The sequence below is a fragment of the Podarcis erhardii genome (genome assembly GCF_964252035.2).
Source record: "Podarcis erhardii genome assembly, chromosome: 13".
NCBI lineage: Eukaryota > Metazoa > Chordata > Lepidosauria > Squamata > Lacertidae > Podarcis > Podarcis erhardii.
The window spans coordinates 3,877,381-3,894,902 of record NC_138502.1 but is presented as its reverse complement, the minus strand read 5'-3'; the positions used below and the strand labels follow the sequence as shown (position 1 = coordinate 3,894,902).

General features: G+C 54.5%; 1 protein-coding gene and 1 long non-coding RNA gene across 6 annotated transcripts in view; one reads left to right on the top strand and one right to left on the bottom strand.

The window, feature by feature from the left end:
- Nucleotides 1–6,829, bottom strand: part of KDM6B (lysine demethylase 6B) — a 75,735-nt gene extending 68,906 nt beyond the window's left edge. For 2 of the 5 annotated variants that reach the window (XM_081835595.1, XM_081835596.1), the window contains exon 1: nucleotides 6,368–6,828. The gene's annotated coding sequence lies outside the window, so the exon portion shown is untranslated. Of the gene's footprint in view, nucleotides 1–3,865; nucleotides 3,956–5,595; nucleotides 6,187–6,367 lie in introns of those variants that run through there. The other 3 variants (XM_081835590.1, XM_081835591.1, XM_081835592.1) reach the window with 3 other exon arrangements.
- Nucleotides 1–16,951, top strand: part of LOC309326855 — a 185,557-nt gene extending 168,606 nt beyond the window's left edge. Inside the window, exon 2 of the long non-coding RNA XR_014150394.1 lies at nucleotides 16,714–16,951. This is a non-coding gene — a long non-coding RNA (uncharacterized lncRNA). The remainder of the gene's footprint in view (nucleotides 1–16,713) is intronic.
- The last annotated feature ends 571 nt before the right edge of the window (nucleotides 16,952–17,522 follow it).

The window sequence follows — 17,522 nt, the reverse complement described above, 5'->3', positions numbered from 1 at the left end:
AGCGAAGTTTGGGTTGAATGCAGCAGGCAACACATTCTACACCAGCCCAAACTGGCCCAAAAAGGGGATTTATTTTTATTATTTTTTTGCCTACCTCAGTACCTCCTGACACGATAACTGTTCTCTATTAGGGGGGACATAACATATACGGGTTGGATCGGGCTAGCGGCCCACTTTTAGTCCAGCTTTCCGGCCTCACGGCGCATTTGCGATTTCCCAGCACGCTGCCTCCGATAGAGGAAAAACGTTAGGGCAGGAGGAGCTGGCAAGACGGGGCGGACAACTGCAGCCATGCGCCACCTTCTGCCTTCTCCACGCGCACAGATGCTCCCTTCGGGCACCTCCGCCGCGGGGACCCCTATGAAAGGGGTGGTTTTTCTCGTTTCTGTGCATTCCCCCCCCCCCCAGCCAAGGGCAGCCTCCAGGGTCCTTATCTCTCCTTCTCTGAATCCTGGAACAAGATCTGCACCAGCAGATATGAGTAGAGGTAATTCTCATGTCAGCCGCCACAGCCGCTCACCAAACAATAATAAGAATAATAATGAATACAAACCCAAACCTTTCGCCCAAGCTACTTTGAGGGTCTTCTCTCAACGTGGGTGACCTGCCTCTCTCAGCCTAACCCGGGGTTGTTGTGTGGGATTAACTGTAGGCCAGCCATTTATGCCACCTTGTGGTCCTCCTTAACAGGAAAAATTGTGGGGTATAAATGCAGAAAGTAAATCAATATTGGAAGGTTTTTGTGACAGGAAAACGGGACTCAAGGGTTGAGGTTCCCTGCCCCCAATTCCGCAGCCCTAAAGCTTCACGGGGGCTTTGCCCCCATTGCTCTATGCACATGGATGCACACAGGCACACTGGTGGGTTAGAAGAGCCTTCACCAACCTGAGTCCGCCTCTCACCAGATGTAGCCCCAGGGGCTGATGGGAGTTGTAGTCCAAAGCATTAGTTGGGCATGCCTGTGACACAACAGGAGCAGGGTTGTAAGCTATGCTTTGGCTAACATGCGCCAAAACTTTACGCACAGACCCTCGTTCTCTCCCCAAAGCAAGACAAAAAACAACAGCCAAGATATTTCAACCTAAACCCCAGTTTGGAGGTCCCCCACCCTGCTATTATTAACGCAGGGCCACAACTTCACTATGCATTTAAAGCCGTTGTCGTGCCAGTCCAGGCTTCTCCCCAAGAATCCTGGGAATTCTTGTATTGGTTCAGAGTGGCGAGTCATTCAGGGACCCCTATTCCTCTCCCAGAGTTTCAGTCCTCAGTGGTCTAACAGTCCCGAGAAACACTGGGGACTGTAGCTCTGGGAAGTGGGGAATAGGCATCTCCCGGCGACTCTCCCCACCCTTAGCAAACTACAGTTCCCAGGAGTTGTTGAGTGGAGGGGAAGCCATGGCTGTGAAAAGCTGTATTTTTTTAAAAAGCCCCACGTTGGGCAAAAAGTTTCCTGCCTTGCAGGGGGTTGGACTAGATGACCCTTGGGTCCCTCTCAACCCTACAATTCTGTAATCCTATAATATTGCTTTAAATCTACAGTGGTACCTCAGGTTAAGTACTTAATTCGTTCTGGAGGTCCGTTCTTAACCTGAAACTGTTCTTAACCTGAAGCACCACTTTAGCTAATGGGGCCTCCTGCTGCTGCCGGAGCCCGATTTCTGTTCTTATCCTGAAGCAAAGTTCTTAACCCGAGGTACTATTTCTGGGTTAGCGGAGTCTGTAACCTGAAGCGTATGTAACCCGAGGTACCACTGTACTGGGAAAATGGGGGGGGGGGCGCGCTTCCACGGAAGGCTCCTCCAGGGGAACGTTGGGTTGGCTACCTAAAAACCACCCCGTCCGCTCTTCCTGGATTTTGACAGGGGTTCGAGGAAGAAACTCAGGGAGAGGAAGCCCAACTACCTCAATACAGGAGAGGATGGCTATTGTTTTTTAATCCAAGGCCCCCCTGAGGAGAGTCCAGGACTTGCCTCAGAGCCTGAAATACATATCATATACATCTCTGTGTAGGAGAAAGGACAGGATCCCACAAATCCCTAGCCCTGAGTAACCAGGGACGAGGTACAGCCAACACACTTTCCTTCCTCACAAGTAGCACCTTGTGCGAAATTTCCACGCCTTCCCCTGCACAGAAGTGGTTTTCCAAACAGGGGAGAGGGAAAGAAAAACATAAGGAAACACCAGATGTATATAATATATTATCAACACAGGTGCATACACACACACACACACACAAAAATCCAACAAATGAAGAAATTTGGGGTTTCAATTCTAAACAGCAACAACTTCATCTAACTTTCTGCCTCCCAGAAAGAAGCAAAAAAAATTGGGGGGGGGGTCAGTAGAAAGTGGCTGAATGTTCAACCTCCTGACACCCCAATTCCCTGGAATCAGACCCCCCCCCCATCTTAATTCCCCACCAGAGAAAACAAGCAGGGGGAAACAGCAGACTGATATAATAATAAAAAATGAGCAGGGGAGTTTAAACTGTTCTATGGGGGTCTGTCATTTTGGGGTGGGGTGGGGAGTCCTAATCTCTGGGGCCGAGGGAGGTCAGAGGGCTTTGAACATATTTTTTTTAATGGGGATATCTGGAGATTCCTATCCAGTGAGGCTCTACGAAGGAATATTTTGTGGGAGAGTTTTTCTGTTAAGATCTGGGGGGGGGGGTCTCGTATGTGAAACACTGAGGTTTTATGGGCAGGGGTTACAATCAAGCAATATATATATATATACATATAATGAAATAAGTGGCGTGGGGGGGGGGGAGAGAAGGGGAGCATGGGCTGGGATTTGGTGTTGGGAGGGGTTAACCAAAAGCCCACACCCCAAATTGTCCTTTTCAAAACAAGGACGGAGGGAAGGGGGCAGAGGCAGGGTGGGGGCTGTTCATTAAAACCCCCCAGAGGTACAATTGTGGGGGCGGCATAGGGCTTGGCCCAGATCACAGGCACACTTCCAGGCCCCCACAAACTTTTTTCCGCCCCGATTTTTTCTCTTTTTCTCTCTCTCCTCAGGAAAAAGATGCCAGGAAGTGGGAAGGACCCGCGAGGTTCGTTCTGGCTCCCAGGCACCTCCTTGGCCGAAACCTCAAATATTCCACTCCCAAGGAACCCAGGAGTTCTGGCGCTTGTCTCTATAAAATCTCTTCCCCCCTCCACTTTGGCGTTCAGGAGGACAGAACCACCCGAACCTACCCGGCACCCCAAAACCTTCCCTCCAAAATCTCATTTCGGCAAGCCCACATAAATCCCTTTTCCTGGAGCTGGGCAAAGATAGAACCCAGGTGTCCTGGCTCCCAGCAGCCTTTGCTGCTTTGAGCCAACCCACAAGGAGAGACCATGTGACAAGGGTTTCGGGGAAAGTGAGAGTGTGAGGCAGGCAGGCCGGGCGGTGGGGGTGTGGGGAGGAGATGGAGAGGTCCCCATTCATACCCAGGGAGGGCATCATCGTCCCCCACCCCCAAAGCCAGTGCCCTCGGACAACACATTCCATCTGCTGGGATCTGGACGGACAAACACAATGACCCCTGGGCACAGAAGTGTGGCCAGGGTGACCGGCCGACCCCAGCAGGGCCGCCACACCAGCCCAGCCAGCTCCCCCTAAAAACCAGAAGCCAGGGCCAAACATTCACAAGTCGGGTTTTTCTCAGCCGGAGAAGATTGCCCAACTCTGAGACGGAGCCAGAGCTTCCCTTTATGTCTCACTCAAATGCACCTAAAACAAAAAAGCATTTCTTCTAGTAAGTACACACACAATCACACACACACACCTGCCCTATTCAGCACAGTGAAGAGGCAGCAAACATCAAAAGATATATATTTACAGGGGACAAAAAACCCAGCCAAGCACTGTGTGGCCTCACCTGGGCTCCCTTTCTGCGCTAGGAGAAAGCTGCCGCCTGCTTGACTCGTTTGTCAGCCAGTAGGTGCCACCCTCATCACAGCGCACCTGTCCTGCTTCACCTGGGCACTCTTAAAGGGCCAGGTGCACGCTTAACCACCTGGCGCTGCAGGTAAGCATTGGAACACACTCCCCTTTCACATTATTCCTGGCACCCCCAACCCACACCAATGCGTAGCTCTGCACAGCTGCCTCCCTCCTCCATCACCAGCCCCCCAGCCCCAAAGTGGGAACATTCAGCTGCGAGCGCTCAGTGGCAGCCGGAAGACACTCTGTACGCTCTCAGAGGCACTCTTTCTCTCCACTTTGCACCCTGCTCACTTCCTGGCAGATAACTCTCAGCAAAGGCTAAGAGGCTTGCCATGCTATCAGCTCTTCGGAGGAAACATATGCAGATTATCTAAGCTGTTTGCTGCCATTATCCTCAATTCAACTTTCTGTCTCCCCCCCCCCCCGTAAAAAAAGAAAACCCCCCACCCCAACAAACCGAGTCTTGTATGGACTTTGTTTCAAAACTCTTAACCTTGGAACACACTCCCCCCCCCCAAAAAAACAACAACATTAAGGGCAAGGGGGCTGGAGTTTGCAAGTCATACCCCACCCCCCATGAACGTCTATTGCAAACTGATTGCAGCCCCACACACTCAGCTAAAGTCACAGTTGCTGGATCCAACCTCCTCATCACCACTGACTATTCTCAAAACTTTCTGCACTTGCTCTTTCCCCCCACTTTCAAGAAAAATGAATCCACCGAGGGTGTCCGCCGCCGCCCCCCCTTGACAAACACCTCTGTGCCACCCTTGGCACCCCCAAAATGCACATTCCGGTCAAACCCCCAAACAGGAGGGTGCCGCCATATGATTCGTGGCCTTTCCCACCCCACAAATCGCAACTCAATCCTGACTTCGCCTGGCAGTTCGGAAAACACTTGTCTCAAATCAGTTTCACTCGCAGCCCCCTCTGAATATTCACAGGCGGAAGGGGGGGGGTCCCTCTGCCTGTTATAGAGACACAACAACCCCCTTACACTTGCTTTGGAAACAAGAAAGCCACACAAGAGCCCAGCAATTCTGGGGCCTTGCCCCACAGAGGACGGAAAAGTGCTGCTTTTCAAACTGGCACACGGGGTCAGATCCTGCCCAGTCTGGAGGAACCAGGATCTGGGCGCAGCGAGACCGTGGGGTGGGGGTTGGGGAGAGTTTGTGCAAAGTTGCACAGTTAAAAGGCAGGCCACGCCAGCTGTGCCTGAGCTCCCCAACCCGCAAGCCTGTTCCCACCAGCTCCAAGAGCAGGGGGATTCTCTCTGCTCTGCCACAACTCCCCCAAAGACACCTCTGCGCCGTCACCCCAAAAAGGGACACATTAAGAGACCGGATGTCCTCACATCAGGGTCTGGGCCTCTGACTCCCAACTGCGATTCGGCCCAAGCCGTAAAAAACCGGGCAAGATCAGCAACATAACAGCCAAGCTGATCTCCACACTCGCCGGAAGAGGATTTTGGGTGTCCCGACCTCCAAGAAAGTGGGCACCCCCCAAAAAATACAAAGTCCTACTTCCATGCCGCAATGTGTGCAGGGCAACAGAGGCGCCCTGAGCGGAGGTCCGTCATCCCAACAAGCCGGGGTACCCCCACCCCCCCAATTTGCTCCAGCTGCAGAAACCGCCGGAGGGACTTTGGGGGTGCTGTTGTACCTCCTCTACCAGCACATCGCCTCGGGGCCCAGCAGGTTGTTGCCACGGGCTCCTTTCTGATCTACCGATCGGGCAGGGGTGGCACGGCCAGGCCACAGAAGCTGCATTCAGGGTGAAGCCGCGACCCAGCGAAACTCCATCGCGTTCCTGCCCCGGTTGTGGAGTGGATCCGTCCTCCGGTTCGGCCAGAAGGGTCTGGCCAACTCCAGTCCATTTGCGCCCTACTCCGCCAAGGGAGGCCGGCTCTGTAGGCTACCCATCCGGAGCTGGGCAAGTCCAGGGGTGCGCACGGCTGCTGCTGCAGGAGGAAGCTCTCTCCAAAAGTGTGCCGTCCGTCCGTCTGTCTGTCTGCCGAACCCTGGTCTGACGCCTGTTCCTTTAAAGGTGGCATGCAAGGTGAGCCCAGGAGTCGGCCAGGCCTGTGGCAGACTGGGCTCCCCCCACCCTGTCGCCCTCCTCCGCCAGTCTTCCCTTCCCTTCCTCCTCGCTTGTCTTCTCTCTTCCAGGCAAGATAACAAAGCCAGCAGTAGCAGCCAGGAAAAGACCTTACACACAACGCAGCTCCCCTCCAGCCAGACACACAAACACACACACACACACTCAGGCTGCAACACCCCCCAGCACACACACACACACACACCAGCGCACACACGTTTACAGCGAGATCCCCGAAAACTGGCAGAAGGAGGGGAGAAAAGAGAGGGAGGGAGGGGAGGGGGAACCAGACACAAGACAGCAAATGGGGGGTTTGGGGGTGCGGATCCAACGTTACCTGCAGGAAGGGGACTGTTAAGGTTGCGGGGGTGGGGAGGGAGGAGGGCTTTGTTCCTCGGGATCTCCCCTCGCCCGGCCAGGAGGAAGGATGGAAAAACCAAAAAATAAAAAATAAAAATAAAACCCAAAAAATTGAAGAAGAAGAAAATGTACAATATTGGCGAATTTCCCCCCAAAAAACACCCCCCCAAAAATCAGCACCCCACGGGGGAGAGGAAGGGGTGAGAAAAAAATCGAAATTGGGGGGTTGGGAGGGGAGGAGAGAGAGGGGAAAAAGAAAAGAAAAGAAAAAATGGCCAATCTTGCTTCTTTGGGGAGCAGACTTTAGTGCCAACTGGGATCAATCCACAGGGTTTCGGGCGCTCAGAGCTCTCTGTACTAAAACTCCCGTGCACACTCGACGGCTGGGCTTTGCTTGCCTCGGCTCGCTCCAGCGCCCCCCCTCCCCTCCCTCGGTCTCTACTCAAACAAAGAAATGAGGGTTGTGTTCATTGCCCAACCCCCTCGCAGGCCCCCCTCCCTTCCCCGAGCCCAGACATCCCTCCGCCTCCGCCTCCTCCTGCCGCCCCCCTCCCTTTCCGGCAAAAAGGCCGCCTCACTTCCATGTTCCCAGCCTCGCTCACATGCTCCCATGCGCCGGAGAGGCCGCTGGTGGAAGCGCACCGGGAGCGCCAGGGAAGGAAGGAAGGAAGCGAGCGAGCGAAGAGGAGAGGCGCGCAAGAGCCAAGAAGGCAGGGCGCCGGGGGTGGATTTTCCCCAAGCAGCGAATTGTTGTTGTTGTTGTTGTTATTATTATTATTATTCCTGGAGGGGGGAAAGGGTGGAGTGGTGGGGGGAAAGACGGGCAGGTGCGCGGAGCGGGATGCAGGGCGCAAATGGCTTGGGAAGGTGGAGAGTGCGTTATGGAACCGGGAAATTTGGAGAGGGGCGCAGCGCAGGAGGGCGCACGGGCGGCTGGGCGCACGGAGGCCGCTGCAGGAGAGGAGCGGGCGAGCACGGAGGGGGGGGGTGATGGAGGATTTAGACACGTAGGGAAATTGGCCGGGGTTTGCGCCTTTTCAAGCGGGTATCGAGCCGGCGGGTGGGCGCGCAAGGTGGACGGAAAGGAGTGTCCGCAAACAGCAGCCACGCGCTCTGCGCCCGGATGGGTTACCTGCGCATTGATGTCGCCGACGGGAGTGTCTGGCGCCCGGCTGCACAATCCTCACGGCTGCAAGGTGAACTTTCAGGTGTGTGTGTGGGGGGGGTGGTCCCCTAGCTTTCAACCTCTCCCCTTTGCTCTCGGAAATGCCCGTCCCGAAATCTCCGACTTTCCAAACATCCCTTTTGAAACGGACAACAGTTTCTCCGCCGCCCCTTAATTTCATTTCACTTCATTTTGTTTTTGTATCCAGATACGTCGGCCTTGCCTTCTAAACATTTTGCCCTCCTCTTGGTCTTCCTCCAGACCTTGGACACAGCAGGTATGTATCAGCATCCCGGCCAGGGCAAACTTCCCAACACTACCACCCCCCCCCAAGAACATAAATTCAGAATTTCAGACGCTGGCAGCAGGATGGAGGCTTGCTACAATCTGTGACTTGCATAATCTGTTCTGCTTGCAATATCTGGCAATCTGGCGCGTACTATGCGCTCTCCTCGTGCTGGCAACGTCAAGGGCACATGGAAGGGGTTTCCAGCATGGGGCGGGTTGTGGGGGGAGAAAAAGTAAGTGGGATCCAATGAGCTGCCCCTCTCGTCCCTGAGTTGCCGCCTCCAGAATCTGGCAGGAATCCCATGTGTTTCAATGGCCAGTTGGCTGGTAGGGACACTATGCCTCTGGACATGCACAGAAAGGCACTTTCCTCATTGTCACCACAACCACGACCAAACATCTGCACAAGTTTGGACCCCACCTTCCCACATCCCAGCACCTATTTACCAAGCGACAAGAGTTGAATACAGTGGTTGCGAACGGGATCCATGCGGGGCGCACGCTCGCAACCCGCGGCGCACGTGCAGGTTGCGATTTGGCGCTTCTGCACATGTGCAAAGTGTGGTTTAGTGCTTCTGCGCGAAACCCAGAAGTAACCCATTCTGGTACTCCCAGTTTTCGGCGGGTCCGTAGCCCGAAAAACGCCACCTGAAACGTCTGTAACCTGAGGTATGACTGTACAAAGAAAGCGCCACGATTCACAGCGAGAACCTCAGAGCAACCTTATCGCAGAATTGTAGGCTTGGAAGGGACACCGAGGGTCATCTAGTCGGACCCACTGCAACGCAGGAATCTTTTTGCTCGATACGGGACTCGAACCCACAACCCTGAGATTAAGAGTCTCACGCTGTACTGGTTGAGCTTTTCAGAATCCCTCAGTTCTGTCCTGGGATGCAGAAACAGGGGGAGAAAGAGAGCCCCGCACAACTTTTCCGTACCACCAAAAATCCCACAGAGCACATTTCACCATCCTGAAAACACAGATGGGAGGCAGATGTCTACACTAAGACACACACACACGGCAACCGCCTCTGAATCAGTGCAGGGGGGAGGAGGACGGTCCAGGTTGGAAGACCATGTGCAAGAGAGAAGTTGAGGACACACGCACACTCGCTGCAGGAAACACAGCACTTGACCTGCAGTCAAGATCGCGTAGCCATGTGCAAACTCAAAAGCGGCCACATGGATTCTGAGCGGTGCGCTGCCATGCGCCCCCCCTCCACTGCTCGAGAAGCCTGTGGGCATGTGCATAAGCCAAACAGCACCTCAAAGCATCCAGGAACATGTGCACCCCCGGGGAAACACGGGTGCAGCAATCAAGAAGGCCAGAAGAGCCTGGTTGGTTGCCGGATCAGGCCAGAGAGGGCCCCATCCAGGCCAGCCTTCTGTTCTCAAAGCAGCCGACCAGATGCCTCCATAGGAAACCTGCAAGCAGGACCCAAGCGTGAGAGACTCTCCCCACCACGGTGGAAATTCTGCCAGGTCTGTGTGCCACTGCCCAGGTCACACATTTCCATTTGCTCGGGACATGTGTCTCAAAGCCTTCTTTAAATGGGGCGTCCCCAGAAAGAAGTGGGCACACAGGTAAGCAGAGAGGAAGCATGTCTTGTTGCTTTGGTTTCAATATTTGTGTTTTTATCTTGTATTTTTATCTTGTGAATTGCCCTGGGCTCTTTTGAGGAAGGGCGGTATAGAAACCAAATAAATCATCACCGTCATCTCAGCGTCCTTATAGAATCATGGAACTTGTTGTGTTGCAAAGACCCTGAGGGGTCATTTATTCCAAGTCCCTGCAATGCAGGAATCACAACGGATCTCAACCTATGCTGTGGGTGACCATATGCATTTAATAATAATAATAATTTATTATTTATACCCCGCCCATCTGGCTGAGTTTCCCACTCTGGGTCGCTTCCAATCGAGTGTTAAAAACAATACAGCACTAAATATTAAAAACTTCCCTAAACAGGGTTGCCTTCAGATGTCTTTTAAAGAGAAGATAGTTGCTTATTTCCTTCACATCTGAAGGGAAGGCGTTCCACAGGGCGGGCGCCACCACCGAGAAGGCCCTCTGTCTGGTTCCCTGTAACCTCACTTCTCGCAATGAGGGAACCGCCAGAAGGCCCTCGGCGCTGGATCTCAGTGCTGGGCTGAACGATGGGGGTGGAGACGCTCCTTCAGGTATACTGGGCCTTTGAGGCCGTTTATTGATTTTTTAAGGCTAGCTTCCTCACCCTGCTGCCCGCCCCCTCCAGGAAGGCACCCCTCAACCCAGCAGGAATCAAAGTTTTGCTGCCCCACCATCCCAGGAAAAGGGAGAGGGGTCTCTGCCTCCCCGGTCAGTCGGAAGCAGCAAGGATGTTTCCGACTGCCAGAAACCACAGACGGGGAGAGGGCTTTCATGCTCGGATCCTGCTGGGGGGGTTCCCACGAAGGGCACCTGGGCGGCCGCTGTGAGAACAGGATGGGGCCATTGGCCTGATCCAGCCGGCTTTCCTCACGTTCTTAAGTTCCCCCACTCCACAGCAAACAGGCTTGTCAGCTGGGGAGCAAGATTCCTGGGTCCCAACCTCAGAGGCTGGTGGGCAGAGGGAGGGCAGTGGGGCCTAGTGGGTGGGGACAAGCCTTTGTGGGCGACTCGGGGAAGGGAGTCTTGTTGGGAGGGTGCTGAGCGTGCCCCTTGTGTGAGAAGGCCCGTCTTCCCTGGACGGAGATGAACACACAGCCTCTGCCCCCCCCTTTTGCAATCGAGCAGGGCAGGTCCCAGGGGGGACCCAGAGAATATTTATAGCTCTGGTGTGAATGGAGAGCGGAGCAAGTGGGGGGGGGTCCTCCTGCGTTACCGGGCAACTGCCGGAGGGCACGTGTGGAGGCAGCGTAATCTCCAGCGACCTTTCACCCCGACCTCTGGCCCCGCGGCACAAGGGAGAGAGGAACAGCTGCACCAGGGGCTTCTGGGTGGAGCGAAAACCCCACCGCTGCCTTTGCTCTGTTGCCTTCCTGCACCCCCAATCTACACACACACACACCGGACAGGACACCCCTACTCAAATTTCTGCAGTGCTCCCCCCGCCCGGCACAATTCCAGACCGGCGTGCACCAAAAAAACGCCAAAAAACCCCTTTTGCAAAACGGCACGGCTGCTTCTATTTCCACACCGGAGAGAGCTGAAATTCTTGCTTCTCTGGGGGTGTGTGGGTAGGATGGGGGCTTCCTTTTTCATGCTTCGCATTGGTGCCGTTCCCCTGCACCTCCCTTTGGGCCGTTCCCCCACCCTAGGGACACTGAAAAAGAAGGGGGCAAAGGTGGATCTCCCCCCCCACACACACCCAGCTCTTTTGGTCCACGTTTTGTAATATGGCTCACAAATCCAACCCACTCCAGAAGTGACCTCAGGCCAGGGGGCCGGGCACAGAGGATTGACAGAGGTCACCGTGGCCTTGTGTTGCGGGGGGGGGGGGCTGGCTCCAGATTTGCAAACTATCCTGGCTCTCTCTCACACACAGAGCAAATAAATGTGCTTTTTCAAGACCATGTGGGGAGGCGAGGGGGCCGGGAGGTTAGGAAAGGTGTTGAGAAACTGGGAAATTAAAAAACTGGAGCAGTAGAACCTTGACCCACATACCCAATTTCCTTTTGCAGCGGATGTTTCTTTTTATCTCTCCCTCCTTCCCTCCTTCCCACCCCCTCCCCACAGCATGATCCACAAAGCTGCCACAACCACCCCCTCATCTCTCCCCCCCCATTGAGAACAGAGAGAGACAGTTCAGCTGAGGACAAGTTAAGAGCAGCAGCCGTTATATAAGCTTACTTGTAAAGGCAAGGTGGGGAGAAAGAGGGGAGAGAGGGAAAGAAGGTGTTTAGCTCTCTCCCAGCGAGGGCTGCACCTAGTGACTCATGCCCTCCCAAGGCCCTGGTCTCCCTCCCAGAGGACCCAGGCATCCGGGGACCCAGCACTCTGACTCTCCGGCAACAAGCTGCTTAGCAGAGACCCTCTCATGGATTCCTGAGCCATCAAGCTCGCCCACTGACTCGAATTATACTTTCCCATTCCTGCACCTCTCCAAAGCCCCCTTTCACCTGTAATTCCCGGGGGGGGGGGAGAGATGCCAAAAGCTCCCTCCCCTGGCTTGAAGGCAGAGAGAAGAGGAGAAGACCCCCCCCCAATTACATGCAGCAGAGCAGAAGTGTGCAAGGCTGCCACACGAAGCAGGGGGGGGCGCTCCACCCCTCCACAGCTGTGCCACTGTGGGCTGACCCCCTGGCAGCCTGTCATGTTGGCAATGGGCAGCCAATCAGGGCAGAGAGGGAGACCCAACCCAGGCAGCCAATGGGAGCGCTTCCGGGAGCAGAACAGGTTCAAAACTGGGTTTTCCCTGCACGCATTGTCTCTCTTGAGACTCCCCACCCCTCAAATTCTCTCTCGAAAACTGCTCCAAAAATTATTTTCAGCTTCTGCAGAGAGGCATTGCCGGGAATCTTTTGGCAACAGCCGGGAGATTTTCAAGAGGTTTCCCTGTAATGAGCTCAGTCCTCCAGGTCTGTGAAATGGGAGCAAGAAAAGGTGTGTGGGGGGGTATTGTGAAGGAGGGAAGAAGATACCGCCACCCCCCCCCCCGGATCACAGGGAAACAGTAGAGCTAGGCAAATAAGAATTTCACTTGCTGTATTCGGGGAGATTGGCAGGGGCTGTTGGCTCCAAGGGGTCAGAGGTCTTGGGGGTGGGGAGAGCGGCTGACAGGACCGGTGAGGGACCCCTGCCCTGCAAAAAAGGGGGGTTGTTAGCATTGGTGCACAGCCCACTGAGCCAGCCCACCTTTGCTGATAGAACACACTACGAGGGTTGGCGTGACTCCCAGAATCCTTTGCTCTGCTTAAGTTTCTGCGCGGCACATACACCTGCCATTTCATATCCCGTCCCAATTTTCCAGAAAACTCACAACCAAGCCAGGAAACCCTGCCTGTGTTTTTTCCAGGCCCTGGAATTTCGCCTCTGGTAGCAATTAGCCTGAGCTTTGGAAAGGAGGCAATGGGGGGGGGGAATATATATTTAGACCCCTTTCATTTCAGAATTTCAGTCTTCTGCCAAGCTGGCACTACAGAGATGGGCAACAGACCTGGAAAACGGAGGCAAGGCTCAGATCCAAAAGCTCGCCTCAGTTTTCTCCACCTGTGAAATGGGAACACTTGTGCCATGCCGCACAAGGTAGAGCTGAAAGTTCCCATTGCTGGTGCTTCTTACAACAGAAATTCAGAGCTGCACCTATTGCTAGTCCAACTCAGAGTAGGCCTATTGGAGTGAGTGGAGCAAAGTCCTGCTCACTGATTCCAAAGGGCCAACTAGCACGGGACACAGGCTTCAGCACTGGAAGATCCACCCATCCCTGCCCCACAAACCTGCCCCCTAACCACAAAGGGGCCCAGCGGAAGTCAAAGGATAACTCGCCAGCCCTATAAATATACCAGCTGCATTTTTAGGGTGGGCATGTGGTGAGGGGGGGGGGGGAGAGGAGGAAGCATGACCCCAACCTCCCCTTCTGGGGGGGGGGGGCAGATCCGAAGTTCAAAAAAGTGTGGCAAACTATGTTTCCTGTCTTTGCCGCTATCAGCTGTCAAACACACACACACCAACCCAACGAACATACGCCGCCCGAAACTTTTATCTATAGATAGATGAGGAGAGGCAACACAGAGGAACAGGCAACACAGCACTCAAGGCAACTGTTGCTCTAAGGTGCTGCGCTGCGGCAGTAGAATACCCCAAACCACAGCAGGCTCTCACCAGGTAAGATGGTGAGACCTTGCCAACAGGAATTTGGGAGGGAAAGCAAGCACTGAGCCCCTCTGAACAAAGAAGAAGAAGAAATGAGATGTTTTTCTACGCACTCTTTCCAAAATTGTATGCAGGGGGGAAATAATGGTTTTCTTTTGTTTGCTTTTGTAGGGCCTCAAAATCAGCAAAATGTGTGGGTGGTGTGCCTTGCTCAGAGATGGGAGGAATAGCTCTGCAGAGCATATCTGGAAAGGAATTAGAAGCCTGCTTGTTGTTGCTGTTTTAATTGTCGTTCTTTTGCAGAAAACCTATTGGGTGTTCAGGGAAGGCGTCTTCGCCCGACGTAGGGACAGCACTCGAACCCAGACCCTGCAGTGCACCGCTTCAGAAGGAAATCGCTACAAGCACTTAACTCTGGGGAAGTGGGGTAGCTCAGTCGCTAGAACCCGAGACTCTGGATCTCAGGGCTGTGGGTTCGAGCCCCACATCGGGCGAAACGTTCCTGTGGTTGCAGCGGGTTGGACTAGATGACCCTGGAGGTCCCGCCCAAGGCGGCGGTTCTATGAAACGACACACAGATGCACACTCGGAAGAGAGAGCGAAAGCCAGGGGCGAACAACCGCAAGTGAAAACGGCTGGTAGTTCAGGAGACCAACCCCCTGCCCGCAAAGGGATTTGAGGGGGGGAAGCAGGTTGCCTTGATGTTGAGGAAACAGATGGGCCACCTGAGAGACGTTTCTCAAAACCACCACACCCAGAGGAGAGGAACCCTCTGCAGGTGTGTCTGCGTGAAACACAGCCGCACGGCCCCCTCTGGGCTCCCCTCGCTCCCAAAAGCATCCCAGTTGCCCCTGCCATCACAAGGGAGGCAGCTACTCTGGATTAATTAACCCAGAGTGCAAAAGATTCAGCCTTTCCGATGTGGGAGGGACCCCTCAAGGTCATCCAGCCCAACCCCAGGAATCACAGCTCAAGGATCCCCAACAGAAGGCCGTCCAACCTCTGCTGAGGAACCTCAAAGAAAGGAGAGTCCACCACCTTTCAACGGAGTCCGCCCTGCGTCGCTCTGACCCTCAAAAAGCTATTCCCAATGTGTAGTTGGGATCTCCAAGCTGCTGGTTCGAGTCCTACCCTCCGCAGCAGGAGAAAACACGCTTGCTTGCCCCATCGTCCTTTAGATCAGGGGTCAGCAAACATTTTCATCAGGGGGCCGGTCCACTGTCCCTCAGTGGGGGGACAGTATATTTTGAAAAATATAAATACCCTGCGAGCCGGTTCCGCAGCTGCCTGCGGACCTGGAGGAGGAACGCACTCTGCACGCGCTCAGGAGCGTGTCTCAGCACTGCCTGCTCACCGGAGTTGTTGATGAGCGGCAGCCGCTCCATCGGCCCATCCCCACAGAGCTCCCAGGCAGCGAGCACCACGCACTGCGGCCCACCGTCCAAGGCCAGGTCGGCGGGTAGGCCGCGCACACCAGCACGGCCGCCAAGCGCGCCACCAGCAGCAGCACCAAGCCAGGCACGGGGCAGCAGACACACCAAGCTCTGGCTGAAGCCCCTCGACATGCCCCTCATGATGCCCATGACGTGGCCCAGACCCACTGCCCGCCCACCCGCCGGCCTGCAGGAACCTCCTGGTTGGCTGCATTTGGCCCCTGGGCCATAGTTTGCCGACCCCTGCTTTAGATATCTGAAGACTGCGATCGTATCTCCTCAGTCTCCTCTTTTCCTGGCTAAACATATCCAGTTCCTTCAACCGTTCCTCATCAGGCCTCGTTTCCAGACCGTCCATCATCTTGGCTGCAGATCTTCCAGCTGGTCAACATCCTTCTTAAATTGCGGTAGCCAGCGTGGCACTCATTCTCCACACGTGGTTGGACTTCCCAGCTGGCTCACGAGCGTCACTGTGGTGTAGTGGTTAGAGCACAGAACTCAAGACTTGGGAAAGTCCAGGGTTCAAATCCCCAGTCGGTCACACAAATTTCACTGGGTGCGAACTTGCAGACCAGTCACTGCTCGTTCTTAGCCTAAACCTACCTCACAGGGTTGTTGTGAGCTCTTTGGAGAAAAGGCAGCGACATTGTCTTTTACAGGGATGCGGGTGGCGCTGTGGGTTAAACCACAGAGCCTAGGACTTGCCGATCAGAAGGTCGGCGGTTCGAATCCCCGCAACGGGGTGAGCTCCCGTTGCTCGGTCCCTGCTCCTGCCAACCTAGCAGTTCAAAAGCATGTCAAAGTGCAAGTAGATAAATAGGTACCACTCTGGCGGGAAGGTAAACGGCGTTTCCGTGCGCTGCTCTGGTTCGCCAGAAGTGGCTTAGTCCTGCTGGCCACATGACCCGGAATCTGTACACCGGCTCCGTCGGCCAATAAAGCGAGATGAGTGCTGCAACCCCAGAGTCGGTCACAACTAGACCTAATGGTCAGGGGTCCCTTTACCCTTTACCTTTTTACCTCACAGGGTTGTCGTGAGCTCTTTGGCGGAAAGGCAGTGACATTGTCTTTTACAGGGTTTCTAATCCACTTTTGCAATAAGGTCCAACGGAGAATTAAAACAATATAAATATAAGTTATTAGAAATCACTTAAGCCAGTTTACAATGGGAAGAATTGGTTGAACCCTAAGTCACTCACACGCAAGACACCCAGTGGTTAGAGAATGGGAAGGCAAACTAAGGCCAGAAGAAGACGACTGGGCCAGATGCGGCCCGCGGACGGTCCAGGAATCAGCGTGTTTTTACATGAATAGAATGTGTCCTTTTATTTAAAAGCACCTCTGGGTTATTTGTGGGGCATAGGAATTTGTTCATATATTTTTTTCAAAATATAGTCCGGCCCGCCACAAGGTCTGGGGGACAGTGGACTGACCCACTGCTGAAAAAGTTTGCTGACCCCCGGGTTAGAGAAATGGGAGAGACCACGGTTAAATGCCCCCCTCAAGTCGTGACCTTGGGCCAATCCGCTGCCTCTCTCAGCCCTTCCTACCTCACAGGGTTGTTGTGGAGAAAAATGGGGGCTACTTACGTAGCCGACAAATACAGTGATACCTTGGTTTATAACCACAATCCGTTCCGGAGGTCCGGTTGTAAACCAAAACAGGTTGTAACCCAAGGCACGCTTTCGCCAATGGGGCCTGCGAACAAAAATGGTTTGTAATCCAAGAAACCCTGCAGCCTTTCAGATATTTGGACGGGGGCATTCTTCTTTTGTTTTGTTTCTGTTCCTTGTTTTTATTATGCATTTTGTGTTTTTCTCTTGCGTTTCAAAGCTGCCAACCGCTCCGAGATCAACAAACGAAGGGCGGCGTACAAATTTAATCAATAAAATAATGAAAATATTTGGATCACTCAAGTGGCATGGCCTGGGAAGCTCTAGGGAGAGACTTCCCTCAGCCGCTGCTGCCAGCCAGTGCAGCCAAGCTAGGCTCGATGGGACCCTGGTGTACTGACACGGCAGGAGGCAGCTTCCCATGTTCCTATGCACAGGAACCGCAGGCCTGGCGTGCAAAGAGTTAACCCGGACCATGCACTCGGCGCATGTTTGCCATGCGCGCACATCGCAGCTCCCCTCCCCCTCCCCGGCCATGTGGGCTAGCGTGTGCAGGCGTGTTCCATGCGTGAGGGAGCGTGTCCGGGCGTGCCCTGTGGGATGTGTGTGCGCGCACGTGCAATCTCCTGGCAGCTGTTCCAGGCCTGCCCTCCCCATCGCCCCGGCAACCAGGCCCCGCTGCAGAGCCGCCATTGGCCCCCGCGCCCGGTGATGTCAGCATCCCTGAAAAGTTAATAGGGCGGCTGGGGATGAGGGCAAACATTCCTGCCGCTGTTTCCATAGCAACAGGGCAAGCACCCCAGCTGAGCGGCCATGTGTGTGCAGGGGGGGGCGGCTTGCTCCCTCGCCCCCCCCAAGCC